General features: G+C 45.7%; 1 protein-coding gene across 13 annotated transcripts in view; it reads left to right on the top strand.

Moving 5' to 3' along the window:
* The window catches only part of SCAI (suppressor of cancer cell invasion), a 166,004-nt gene that overhangs the window by 59,165 nt on the left and 92,884 nt on the right, over positions 1-13,955 (top strand). The window contains exon 3 of one of the 13 annotated variants that reach the window (XM_089302555.1): positions 12,026-12,114. The exons of 11 other annotated variants lie outside the window; for them this stretch is intronic. The gene's annotated coding sequence lies outside the window, so the exon portion shown is untranslated. Of the gene's footprint in view, positions 1-12,020; positions 12,115-13,955 lie in introns of all 13 variants that reach the window. One more of the 13 variants, XM_089302564.1, reaches the window with a different exon arrangement.

Below are 13,955 nucleotides of genomic sequence, written 5' to 3'. Positions count from 1 at the left end.
GGGACCGCACACAGTGACGTGGTGCCGTCACAGCAATGAATGGACCCCAGAAACTGATGCAAGGCAGCTGAGCTCTATGTGTAAAGTCAGTTAAGAGTTCAGAGAAAAACAATTTTTTTTCTGACAAGGGTGATCCAAAAAAAGTTTTTTGTAGATGGTGGCACTTAAGTCAGTTTAGTAACTTCTATATTGCTTAAAAAGTTACTACCTCCTATAATAAAGAAGTTAGATGTACCTTTAAAAAATATTACTACCTCCTAGAGCAAGTGTTTAGCCTCACATGTGAGATATCTGCAGTGGATTAGTTGGGTTGGACTCCCGACTCCGGCTTCCTGCCAGTGCAGGCCGTAGGAGGTGATAGTTCAAGCAATTAGGTCAGTGCCACCCACTAGGGAGACCTGGACTGAGTTCACGGCTCCCAGCTTCGACACAGCCCGGTCTCAGCCATCGAAGACATTTGGAGAGTCAATCAGTGGATGGGAGCTCCCTCTGCTTCTGTCTGCCTCTCAAATAAAAAAAAAATGACTGCTTCCTTGTCTAAGGACCTCCCTGAGTCTGCTGAGACTAGAGACTCAACAGAAGCGTGAGCATGACCAACCTCCAGGAGAAAAGGATTTGCTGAGGTTAGCGTTTGTGCCTCCCGTGAGAACTCCTTAGTTGCTGTCTCCCCTTCTCGTTGTGATGCTGTTACCCACGTGGGCGTTTTAACACTCACAGAAGGTTGTGAGCGGAAGGAACAGGTGAAACTCAGCAGCAGTGGAGTTTATTTTTTTTAAATGCACAACCCTAATATTTTTCTTAAAACCTAAAGCCTATTGATATTTGTAAGGTCTTCCTTAATGAACACATTGTCTATTTTTATTATAATTACATTTGCTTCTTAACTTGATTTCTTAATAAGAAAAAAGTTACGTTTGAGTAGAATTTATCACAACAGCTTGGTGAGATGGTGTAGTGTTCTCACCTCCACTTCACGAATGAGGAAACTGAAGTTAGAGGACACTGTAAGTCATATGACCATGGTGGGCCTTGGGTCTTCAGAATCCAAGTGCAGTGTTCCTCACATGGCCTTATTTCAACTTCCTAGATTTAAAAATTTTGATCACCATTAAGATAAAGAACAATAAAAAGGTTGTGATCTCATAGCCCCTTTTAAATAAACTTTAGTGTAAAATCTAGTTGAACATAATGAACCTGGTTCTCTCGTTCAGCAGGCAGGCCTGTGAGCACTGCTTTGATGAGTGAGTTACAGTGACTTGTCCAAGGGAGCTCCCGAAGGGCCTGCCGGTGGCCACTCTGGCGCCGTTGGCAGATTAGGGAAAGGCAGTTGGTGGGTGGACCTCGGGCTCCCTTTGGGTGGTCGGTCGCTACACTGCGAGGGGCGGTTTCAGGCCTGTGCCAGGAGGCAGAGCCTAGAAACCGAGTATCCAGATGTGGGCCTCTATTCTGCCTTTTATGTGGCGCTCAGAAAGCAGCGGTTATGCATCCTGTTGATGTTTACTCATGAGGAGCTGGGGTTTCTTTAGTGTTTTATTTCTAGGGAGAACCTGCTCCTGTGAACAGCAAGCATAGAGGCCTGGGCACCTTGGTGCTAAGTCCGGAATCTCCATGCCCATGCCTGGCTCCCTGCTTCCTTAGTCCAGATGTCCTTTCAGGTGTCCCCAGCCTACTCTAACATACTAGCCCCAGTCACTCCCTCTTCCTAGTATTTCTTACCGCTCAGAATATTATCTGTATGTGTGTTTTAGTTTACCTTTGTCTTACTTTCCACTAGAAACTAGACTCTCTGGAAGCAGAGATTTTGCCATTTTGTTCCCTGCTGTCTTCTGGCATTTGAAAAAGTACATGGCACTAGAGACTCTCAGGATTAATTGAAAGAATGAGCCAGCAATGGCTGTTACTGTTATATAAATTTCCAGTTTTCACATTTGCTACTTTTTATTGACTGTTTTTGAGCACTTTCTGTACCATAATGTTATACCTTTTAATGGAAATGAGATGTAGGCCCGTGGGCTTTGGGATAATCTTTGCATGGCGTTGAAGTCCCTCTCTAACTGTGTCATTCTGATAAGTGACGTAGGTGAGGCTGTCTTGTCACCTGACAATGCCTACCTTACGTGAGAGTGAAGATGAAGTGTGTGAGAGGCCTTACGTGGGAGTGAAGATGAAGTGTGTGAGAGGTCTGGCATTGTTTCTCGCCTTGGGGAGCTTGCTTTCTACTGCCCCTGCCTGTTCCTTCCTCTCTTCAGTTGTAAATAACTGAGGAACCATGAACTTCCCTCTAAATAAACATTTTAAGATTTTCCTCTCTAGATAAATAGATTTTAAGCCATGAACTTCGGGGCCTAATACCCTTATCCTCATGTCCCATGAAATGCCAAAATTTTTTTTTAAGTCATCCACATAGCATGTTGCTAGCACATCTAGGTTTGGACACTGACTAGAATTTTTTTTTTTTTTTAAGATTTATTTATTTATTTGAAGGGTAGAGTTATAGACAGAGAGAGGGAGACACAGAGAGAAAGGTCTTCATCCCCTGGTTCACTCCCCAGATGGCTGCAGTGGCCAGAACTGTACTGATCTGTAGCCACGAGCTTTCTTCCGGGTCTTCCATGTGGGTGCAGGGGCCCAGGAACGTGGGGCATCTTCCACTGCTTTCTCTGCCATAGCAGAGAGCTGAACCGGAAGAGCAGCCAGGACTCAAACTGGTGCTCATATGGGATGCCGGCACTGCAGGCGGAAGTTTAGCCCATATGGCACAGTGTCAGCCCCAACAAGACTTTCTTATGTGTCATCTTATAACTTCTGTAGCTGTCACCGTGTCAACAGAAGAGCAGACTTATGCACAGACCCAGTGAGTAGGGTTTCCTGAACTAAGGAGTAATTGAAGTAGTTAAAAAGATCTGATGTATTTCTATGAAGTTAAACAGTATAACATTTACTGTATAGCATTTGCCTATGAATCGTGAAAAATTATTTACTAAGCAGGGAGGAACAGGATTTGAAAAGTACAGCCAGTTTCTAATTCAAGATGTTTGAGGAACCTTCTCAGTTGTATGCTGGTCTTTCCTCCCTCTTAATACCCTACTATATGTCATGTAATGAAGTGTTAAAAATGTTTCTGATATAAATATTAGTTACCAATGTAACCAATAGATGAAGTTTAAAGTTTGATACAATCCCAAATCATGGTATAACTGATGCTGATAGAATTAATGATGTGGGGAGGGGCTCTGGGAGTTATTAGACAATCACATCCTTACTTGTCATTATGGATAAACTTTCATATAAAAAAATAGACAAACTAAGCCATCGTGAGAGAAGCTTTTTTTTTTTTTTTTTTTTTGACAGGCAGAGTGGACAGTGAGAGAGAGAGACAGAGAGAAAGGTCTTCCTTTGCTGTTGGTTCACCCTCCAATGGCCGCCATGGCTGGCGCGCTGCGGCCGGTGCACCATGCTGATCCGATGGCAGGAGCCAGGTGCTTCTCCTGGTCTCCCATGGGGTGCAGGGCCCAAGCACTTGGGCCATCCTCCACTGCACTCCCGGGCCACAGCAGAGAGCTGGCCTGGAAGAGGGGCAACCGGGACAGAATCCGGTGCCCCGACCGGAACTAGAACCCGGTGTGCCGGTGCCGCTAGGCGGAGGATTAGCCTAGTGAGCCGTGGTGCCAGCCGAGAGAAGCTTCTTACGTTGGACTACAGGTAACCTCCAGGTGGGACAGCCAGGAGAGCTGAGAGTTGTTGATGTTGGGGTGTGCGGCTGGAAGGCGAAGGTTGAGCCAGCAGGCTGTCGCTGCTTTTCCCTAGAGGGTTACTGGGTACTGTTGAATTTTCAATTGGATATATGTATATTATTTTGACAAAAATAAAAACTGTCTATGACAAAATTAAAAACAGAAATACAACCAGTCCAAGAAAAATGGCAAGACAACTCACAGAAAGCAAGAATCTGTGTGGAAATCATAATCTGGTCAGGTTCTTTTATTTAGAATATATAATGAACTCTAACAACAAAACAGTAAAAAGAAAACTACCCACTAAAAATGAACAGAGGATCTGAGTAGGCATTTATTCCAGGGAGATACAAAGGGCCAATAATCCTGTGAAAAGATGCTCAGAACCATTAGCAGATCAAAAGCGTAGGGTGACACTGCTTCATACCCACCAGGATGGCCACAACCAGAAAGACAAGTGTGGGCGAGGATGTGTGGAGGAAAAGGATGCCTCACACCTGCTCATACGTGAAATGGTGCAGACTTGGAAAATGCTGCTGGTTCCTCAGAAGGTTAAGCACAGAGTTACTTTATGACCAAGCAGTTCTACTACAAGGATATGAGTTTCCCCAACAGAGAGTATTTGTCCGTATAAAAGCTTGTACACAAATGCTCATAGCAGCACTATTCATAGTAACCAGAGAGTGAAAACAGTCTGTTCATCAGCTGATGAATGGGTAAACAGATTTTGGTGTATTTGTACAATGGAATATTAAAAGACAAAAGAAATACAACCAGTCAGTTACTGCTGAAAGAAATAGTAAGTTTTCTCTTACCACTTGTGCTTTGAACTTATTACAGACAAAATATGCAATTTAGGCAATTGTCACTCTATAGATAATAACTATCTTTTAAGGGGTTCTTAGATTTTTATTTAACTTATTTAATTTTTTAAAGATTTTTTTTTTTTATTTGACAGGCAGAGTTACAGACAGTAAGAGACAGAAAGGTCTTCCTTCCATTGGTTCACCCCCCAGATGGCTGCTACGGCCAGCGTGCTGCGCCGATTCAAAGCCAGGAGCCAGGTGCTTCCTCCTGGTCTCCCATGCGGGTGCAGGTCCCAAGCACTTGGGCCATCCTCCACTGTACTCCCGGGCCAAAGTAGAGAGCTGGACTGGAAGAAGAGCAACCTGGACTAGAACCAGCGCCCATACGGATGCCGGCACCACAGGCAGAGGGTTAACTAAGTGAGCCATGGTGCCGGCCCCTAACATTTAGTTTTATAAAAAATGTTTATTTGTTTATTTGAAAGAGGGAGAGAGAGAGAGAGGAGGGAGGGGGGAGGGAGGGGAGAGGGAGAGAGATATCTCCCATGTGCTGGTTCACACCTCAGGTACCTGTGACAAGGCCAAAGGTGGGAGCTGGGGACTTGATCTAGGTCTCCCACATGAGTGGCAGGGACCCAACTACTTGCGTCATCACCTGCAGCCTCCAGGGGACACAGTGGCAGAAAGCTGGAGTAGGGAGCAGAGCTGAGACTTGAATGTGAGTTCTCTGGGATTGGACATGGGCATCCCGAGCAGCATTGTAGCCAGTAGGCAGGGCACTCACCTCTAGAGTCTCGATTTTATTGGGTCTTTACAAAATACTAGATCATGGTGGGGCACACAGTAGTACATGTTTTAGTTTGAACTTGGCGACCAGTATAACTTCAAACCCATAATTCTTTTTTGTTTGTTTGGTTGGTTTTTTATTTTTAAAAATTTTTTTCACAGGCAGAGTGGACAGTGAGAGAGAGAGACAGAGAGAAAGGTCTTCCTTTTGTCGTTGGTTCACCCTCCAATGGCCAGCGCACTGCGGCTGGCGCACCGCGCTGAACCGATGGCAGGAGCCAGGTACTTATTCTGGTCTCCCATGGGGTGCAGGGCCCAAGCACCTGGGCCATCCTCCACTGTACTTCCCTGGCCACAGCAGAGAGCTAGCCTGGAAGAGGGGCAACCGGACAGAATCCGGCGCCCCGACCTGGACTAGAACCCGGTGTGCCGGCGCCGCTAGGTGGAGGATTAGGCTAGTGAGCCGTGGCGCCGGCCCCAAACCCATAATTCTTACAACACTGTACCAGTTCTTTGTCACTGAAGGAAGTAGTAACTATCCTGAAAGTAAGAGAAACTAAAAGTGAATTTGGGGCTGGTGTTGTGGTGTAGAAGGTTAAACCTGCACCATCCCTTGTGGGCGCCACTTCCAATTCAGCTCCTTGCTAATGTGCCTAGGAGAAAACTGGAAGATGCCCAAGTCCTTGAGCCTCTGCACCTGCGTGGGAGACCCGGAAGAAGCTCCTGGCTTCTGGCTTCGACCTAGCCCAGTCCCGGCTATTTGGGGAGTGAACCAGTGAATAGAAGATTCTCTCTCTCTCTCTCTCTCTCTCTCTCTCTCTCTCTCTCCTCTGTCTGTAACTCTGCCTTTCAAATAAAACAAAAAGATTTTTTAAAAAGTGTGTCTCAGGGATTCGAGAGAATTGAGAGTATCTGGAAGAACAGAACCCTGCAGCCTGCTGAGTGCAGGACTGTTCCCCTTGTCCCTTAGAGTAAAAACCCTCTCAGATGATTGGATTACAGGATCTTTATTTGATATGAATTACGTTTGTTTTAAAAGTACATTGTGTAAGTATCTTGTTGCTGTATGAAAATAGAGCAATAAGAAAGACATTTCTTCAGAGAAGATGCACAAATGGCGGGTAACCACATGTACAGGTGCTCAGCATCACCCATCATTAGGGAAATACAAATCAGACTACAAGGAGATGCTGCCCTACACCATTCAAATGGCTGGTGTAAAAAATAAAAAAAAAACTAGAAAATGACAAGTGTTGGTGAGGAAGTGAAGAAATTAGAACTCTCAGCGTACTCAGTGGGAATGTGGAATGGTACAGCCGCTGTGGAGCCCAGTATAGCAACTCCTCACAATATTAAAGATAGAATGATAACTATAGGATTCAATAATTCCACTTCTAGGTATATACAACCGAGAGTTGAAAACAGGTTCTTGAGGCGATATTTGTGTACCGGTGTTACAGCAATGTTATTTACAAACATGGAAGCAACCCAAGTGCCCATCAGCAGATGAATGCACAAGCAAACGATGGCTTATACATACCATGGGCTATTTTTAAGTCTTTAAAAGGAAGGAAGAACCTGCACGTGTTCAACCTTGGATGATCCTTGAGGCCAGTATGCCTAAGCAAAATAAGCACGTTACAAAAAGACAAATACAAGTACTGTATAATCCCACCGACAGGAAGTCCTTAGGGTAGTAAGGATCAGAGACAGAAAGTGGAATGATGGTTTCCAGAGGCTGAGGGGAGAGGGCAGTGGTATTTAGTTGGTGTAGACTTTCAGTTGTGCAAGATGCAAAGAGTAGCTGTGGAGCCAGACAGCAGTGATAGTTGCGCAACATTATGACTGTATTTGACAGGTAGAGTTATAGAGTGAGACAGACAGAGAGAAAGGTCTTCCTTCTGTTGGTTCACTCCCCAAATGGCTGCTATGGCTGGCGCTGCGCCAATCCGAAGCCAGGAGCCAGGTGCTTCCTCCTGGTCTTCCACATGTGTGGCAGGGGCCCAAACACGTGGACCATCTTCTGCTGCTTATCCCAGGCCAGTAGCAGGGAGCTAGATCAGAAGTAGAGCAGCTGGGACACAAACTGGTGCCCATATGGGATGCCAGCATTGCAGGTGGTGGCTTTACGTGGTACACCACAGCGCCGGCCCTGTTATGACTGCATTTTGACTGCATGAATCTTCCTCAGTACAGTCTCCTGCTTGCTTTCCCCTGTCTCTTGTCCTCTTTAGTTTTCCTTTCTGGCACCGGCATGGAAACATACTTGCACACCTGTGGCCCCGGGTAGGCAAGATAATGCGCTGCTTGAGCGCCTCTACTAAATCACAGCCCAGTTGCCTGAGTCCGTGTGGACTAGCATCCGTGCTGGTGTGGCTGAGCCACAGCCAGTGTGGGACATGCCACGTGGACCACATCCACTCTGACCTGTGCCCGTTCTGCTGTGTTTTGTCCAGCTGTGTGCGCTCATTTCTTCCTGCCTCCCCTTCCTTTCACCGCAGTGCTTTCTGTTGGCTGTGCTGTCTCAGTTGAATTAATATCGAAGTTTGTATTTTGTGTGTATTAAACACATATTTTCTGCTTACATTTGGTCAACAAAATGATATTTTAATAGTCTCCTGGACAGTATTTCAACCCGTGGCTCTGATGATACTGCTGCCGGCACCTTTGTTTTTTGTTTTTGTTTTGTTTTTGTTTTTGACAGGCAGAGTGGACAGTGAGAGAGAGAGACAGAAAGAAAGATCTTCCTTTTGCCGTTGGTTCACCCTCCAATGGCTGGCGCACTGCGGCTGGCGCACTGTGCTGAACCGATGGCAGGAACCAGGTGCTTCTCCTGGTCTCCCATGGGGTGCAGGGCCCCTGGCCACAGCAGAGAGCTGGCCTGGAAGAGGGGCAACCGGGACAGAATCCGGCGCCCCGACCGGGACTAGAACCTGGTGTGCTGGCGCCGCAAGGTGGAGGATTAGCCTAGTGAGCCGCGGCGCCGGCCGGCACCTTTGTTTTTTTCCAATTCTTTTTGCCTTCCTGGTGCTACTCAGTTTCTCAACACCTTGAGCAATGAGAAGCTTGGCACCTGTGCATTTCCCTTCCAATTACTATTAATAGTGTGTAACTTCAATGTCACATTGGAATAAAAGAGAGATTGTGTGTAGAAAGTAATTTGTTGGGCAAATATTTGAGCACATTGGTTAAGATGCCCCCTGGGATGCCCACATCCCATACTGAAGGAAGTGCCTAGGTTTAAGCCCTGGCCCTGCTGCTGATTCCAGCTTCCTGCTGTTGAGCACTCTGGGAGATAGCCACCTCCATATGCCCAAACCACATTTTAGGCTGCTGGCTTCAGTCTGTCTCATCCCTGGCTGTTGTAGGCATTTGGATATTGAGCTAGTGGATGGAAGACCGCTCTCTTTCTCTCTCTGTTGTTTTGCCTTTCAAATACATACTTTATTTATTTTCATTTTATTTGAAAGGCTGAGGGAGAGAGATCTTCCGTCCTTTGGTTCACTCCCCAAATGCCCACCGATAGACAGGGCTCAGCTAAATCAAAGCCAGGAGCCTGGAATTCCATCTGGGTCTCCCCAAAATAAATAAATCTTAAAAATAATTTATGTGTAATTCATGGTGTTTTTCTGCTACCCTGATAACTGAAGATATGCTCTGCTCCAGACGGAGCAGCCTTTGCAACTCTGTGACGTGTTTGTGCTAGGAGCACCAGCTGCTCCGAGCAGTGGCTCCCGATTCCGTTTCAGTGGCTGTCGTCATCACCACCCCACATACACATGTCCAACCTTTTTTTGTACTTATGTTTTTAAATTTATGTTATTTCTGAGTACATTTTTAAAGATTTTACAGCTCAATTTTAGAGTACGTTATAATTTATGGGGCAGTTTCATTTACATCATTTTATTGTCCAGTAGCCTCGTAAGGTAGATGTTAATATTCCATTTTTACAGTTTTATGTTCATGCTTAATTATACAATCATTTCATGTCTTTACAAGTCTTTTTTAAAGTCTGAACTCACTATAAAAGGTCTGTTTCTTAGCATATGACTTCTATAAATGCCTTTTGTTCTCTGTCAGAATAAATGTTTTATTATGTTTTTATTTTATTTCTTGTGTACTTTAAAGTTTTTTGTTGGCATATTTCCCCATTGAGTCTAATCGCAAGGTTATTCTTTCTTTTTTTTTTTTTTTTCCAATTTATTTTAGAGACAAGAGATTGGGGGAGGGAGATGGAAAGAGCTCCTGTCAACCAGTTGACTCTAAATGCCTGCAATGGCCTGGGCTGGGCCAGGCTGACACTGGAAAACCTGGAACTCAGTCTGGGTCTCAAACACGGGTGGTAGAGACCCAGGGGCTGGGGCCGTCATCTGCTGCCTCCCAAGGTATACATCAGCAGGAAGCTGCAATCAGAAGTGCAGGTGGGGCTCAAATCCAGGCATTCTGATATGTGATACAGGCGACTTAGGCAGCCGTCTCACCTGCTGCCTCAAACACCTTTCCCAAGAATGTCTTTTTTATTTTTTTTTTTTATTTTTTTTTTTATTTTTTATTTTTTTTATTTTTTTTTATTTTTTTGACAGGCAGAGTGGACAGTGAGAGAGAGAGACAGAGAGAGAAAGGTCTTCCTTTTGCCGTTGGTTCACCCTCCAATGGCCGCCGCTGCAGCCGGCGCACCGCGCTGATCCTGGCAGGAGCCAGGAGCCAGGTGCTTTTCCTGGTCTCCCATGGGGTGCAGGGCCCAAGCACCTGGGCCATCCTCCACTGCACTCCCTGGCCATAGCAGAGAGCTGGCCTGGAAGAGGGGCAACCGGGACAGAATCCGGCGCCCCAACCGGGACTAGAACCCGGTGTGCCGGCGCCGCAAGGTGGAGGATTAGCCTATTGAGCCACGGCGCCGGCTTAGAATGTCTTTTTTATGTTAACAACAGTTACCTGAGCTTGTCAAGACAGGTGTACATTGCTTGTTTCTGTCGATTAAATACCTGTGATTCAAAGTAGGCGTGATGGTGCAGCTTGGGATGTCGCGTCTCCTGTCAGCGTGCCTGGTATCCAACCACTCCCGTCCTTCCAATCCAGCTTCCTGCTGGTGTTCCTGCGACGGCAGTGGAAGATGCTCAAACACCTGGGTTCCTGCAACCCACGTGGGCGGTCTGGATGGAATTCCTGGTGCCTGGCTTTGTGCTGACACAGCCCTGGCTTGAAAAGTTATCTGTCCCTCTCTCTCTCTCTCTCTCTCTCTCTCTCTCTCTCTCTCTCTCTAATAAGTAAAACAAGACAAAAGAAAACTCTACAGCTCAAAGTGTTAACTGCAGTTTTTTTTGTTTGTGTATGATCACGTAAGTAGTAAGTGTTAGAAGAACCAGGCTTATTCAGGCTTCTGAACTAGTCAAGGCTTTGTCCACTGCCATTGTGACTGTACGATGCAGTACAGACTTACACCATGTTCTCTCAAGATTTCTTTCTTATAGAAACCATCTGGGGTGCTGGCACCGCGGCTCACTAGGCTAATCCTCCGCCTTGCGGTGCCGGCACACTGGGTTCTAGTCCAGGTCGGGGCGCCGGATTCTGTCCCGGTTGCTCCTCTTCCAGGCCACCTCTCTGCTGTGGCCCGGGAGTGCAGTGGAGGATGGCCCAAGTGCTTGGGCCCTGCACCCCATGGGAGACCAGGAGAAGCACCTGGCTCCTGCCATTGGATCAGCGCGGTGCGCTGACTGAGGCGGCCATTGGAGGGTGAACCAACGGCAAAAGGAAGACCTTTCTCTCTGTCTCTCTCTCTCACTGTCCACTCTGCCTGTCAAAAAAAAAAAAAAAAAAAAAAAAAACCATCTGGGGCAAGTATTTGGCCTAGTAAGGTAAGGTACCACTTGGGATACCCTCATCCTGCTGGAGGATTAGCCTATTGAGCCACGGCGCCGGCCACCCTCATCCCATTTTAAAGTGCCTGGATTCAACTCCTGGGTCTGCTCCTGATTCCAGCTTTCTGCTAATGTGCACCCTGGGAGTCTCAGGTGATAGTTCAAGTAGCTTGGGTCCCTGCCACCCATGTGGGAGACATGGATGGAATTCCCAGCTCCTGGCTTTGGCCTGGCCCAGCCCTGGCTGTTGCAGGCATTTGAGGAGTGAGCCAGTAGATGGGAAAACTCTTTCTTTCTATCTCTGCCTGTTATATAAATAAACAAAAATCTAAAAAAAAAAAACTGTCAACAGGCTGGTCAGTAATTTGCTAAATTTTATGTATTTAACAGATTAAGCTTGGCTGTTATCCCCATCATCGCTCGTTTGCTTGTCTGTGCATGTCGTAGTATGTGCTAGAGGACTCCAAGGATTAAATACCTGTTAGTTTCCTGGGCCTGCTGGAATGAATGACAGGCCCTGAACTTCATCAGTCATCTCAGAAATACAAAGGAAAGGCAAAATGACATGACAAACCAGGCAGTTTAAGACTTCAGAAATGTGTGCTGTCACAGTGCAGGCAGCCAGAGTAAAAGTGAATTGCTGCAGAATTGGTTCTTCCTGGAGCTCAGAAGAATCTGTTCCTCTCTTAGCTTCTGCTGGTTGCTAGCAATCCTTGGCAGTCCTTGGCTTGGAGTTGCATAATTCCAGTCTCTGCCTCCGTCTTCACACAACTGCCTTCCTCCTGTGTCTTCACATGGCATTCTTCTCTCTGTGTCTCTGCTTCTTTTGTCATAAGGACAGCAGTCACATTGGATAAAGGACCCACTCCACTCCAGTGTTACCTCACCTTAAGTTTCAGTACATCTGCAAAGACTCTACTTCCAAATCAGGTCGTAAGTCATAATTCACCATTTATTTATTAGTAAACCAATGAGATTGTTTTTGGTGCTGTATGTTAAATTATCAGTTATTGATGATCTAATATGATAAGCATTTGGGGCTGTAAGAACTGTTTGTATAGTAAGGAGTTAGGCCTGTGAGTTTGCTTTTTTTGTATCACCTTTCTGTGATTTTGTGTCAAGGTTATGTTAGCCTCATTAAAGTAATTGTTGGGAGTAAAGTATATTCACTGTTTAAATATTTAGTAAAATCACTTGTAAAAACGTGTGGATCTGGTGTTTTTCCCTTCTTCATCCTTTCCTTCCTTCCTTCCTTCCTTCCTTCCTTCCTTCCTTCCTTCCTTCCTTCCTTCCTTCTTTCCTTCCTTCTTTCCTTCCTGTTTTTCAGGTCTTTTTAATTCAAGAATAACACAGTCAGGAAGTACATAAATAATAACTCAGTGAATTTTCCCAGTGCTAACTCCAGGTCAAGAAGTACAGTATTGGGAACGGCATTGTGGCATAGTGGCTTTGCAATGCTGGCATCCCGTATGGGCACTGGTTCGAGTCCCAGCTGCTCCACTTCTGATGCAGCTTCCTGCTGATGGCCTGGGAAAAGCAGCAGAGGATGGCCAAGTGTTTGGGAGATCTGAAAGAAGCTCCTGGTTCCTGGCTTCAGGTCCTGGCTGTTGTGGTCATCTGGGGAGTAAACCAGCAGATGGAAGATCTCTCTCTCTTTCTTTCTCTCTCTCTCTCTCTCTATTTCTCCCTCTCTCTCTGTGACTCCTGCAAATAAATCTTTAAATAGTACATTCCACATAATTCCAAAATAAAAAGTACCAAACAAATTACGGCATTTGATAGCTTATTTGGGAGAGTGGTGACTTTAGAAGAGATGACAGATAAGTAAGAGATGCTAGTAGTAATGTATTTCTTAAAGATCTATTTATTTACTTGAAAGTCAGAGACAGAGAGAGAAGAGAAAATAGAGAGAGAGAGAGAGAGATATTCCAGCCAGGAGCCAGGAGTTTCATCCAGGTCTCCTATGTGGGTGCAGGGGCCCAAGGACTTGGACTGACTCCATTTACTGCTTTCCCAGACCATCAGCAGGGAGGTAGATCGTAAGTGGAGCAGTCTGGACTCAAACTGGTGCCTATATGAGATGCCGGCCCAATAGGTGGCGGCTCTACCTGCTATGCCAGAGTGCCAGCCCCCAGTCTTTACAATTTTGAGACTTTCCGTCACTAAGAGAATGGTATATTGTTAATCTTCTAGAGGTCTTTATTTCTAAGTGTTTTACAGTTTTCTATGATGAAATCTTGTATATCTTCATCTATTTATTCTTAGTTACTTTTTATTTTTGATACATCATTTTTGAAGTTTCACTTTAAAAATATTTATTTATTCATTTATTTGAAAGACAAAGTGTCAGAGAGGGAGAGACTGAGAGACATCTTCCATTTGCTGGTTCACTCCCCAAATGCCTGCAACAACCAGGATTGGGTCAGGCTGAAGGCAGGAGCCATGAACTTCTTCCAGGTATTCCACATGGGTGGCAGAGGCCCAAATACTTGAACTATCTTCCACTGCCATCATTTACTGCCCTCCCAGGCACATCAGCAGGAAGCTGGATCTGCTGTTTTCCCAGGTGCATTATCAGGGAGCTGTGTTGGAAATGAAGCAACCGGGATTCAAACCAGCACTCAGATACGGGACGCAGGCATCGCCAAGTGGCAGCTTAGCCCACTGCGCCACAGCGCTGGCCACAGCGCTGGCCCCACTTTTCTTTTATTCCATATGTTTTCAGATCCTCATGACATCAGGTGTTCAAAATCTCATGAGGAAGTAGATCA

The sequence above is a fragment of the Oryctolagus cuniculus genome, chromosome 1, assembly GCF_051225735.1.
Source record: "Oryctolagus cuniculus isolate XC-2025 breed Fujian yellow rabbit chromosome 1, ASM5122573v1, whole genome shotgun sequence".
In the NCBI taxonomy this organism is placed as follows: Eukaryota; Metazoa; Chordata; class Mammalia; order Lagomorpha; family Leporidae; genus Oryctolagus; species Oryctolagus cuniculus.
Note: the sequence above shows the minus strand (reverse complement) of the source record. Positions and strands in the feature narration are given on the sequence as shown.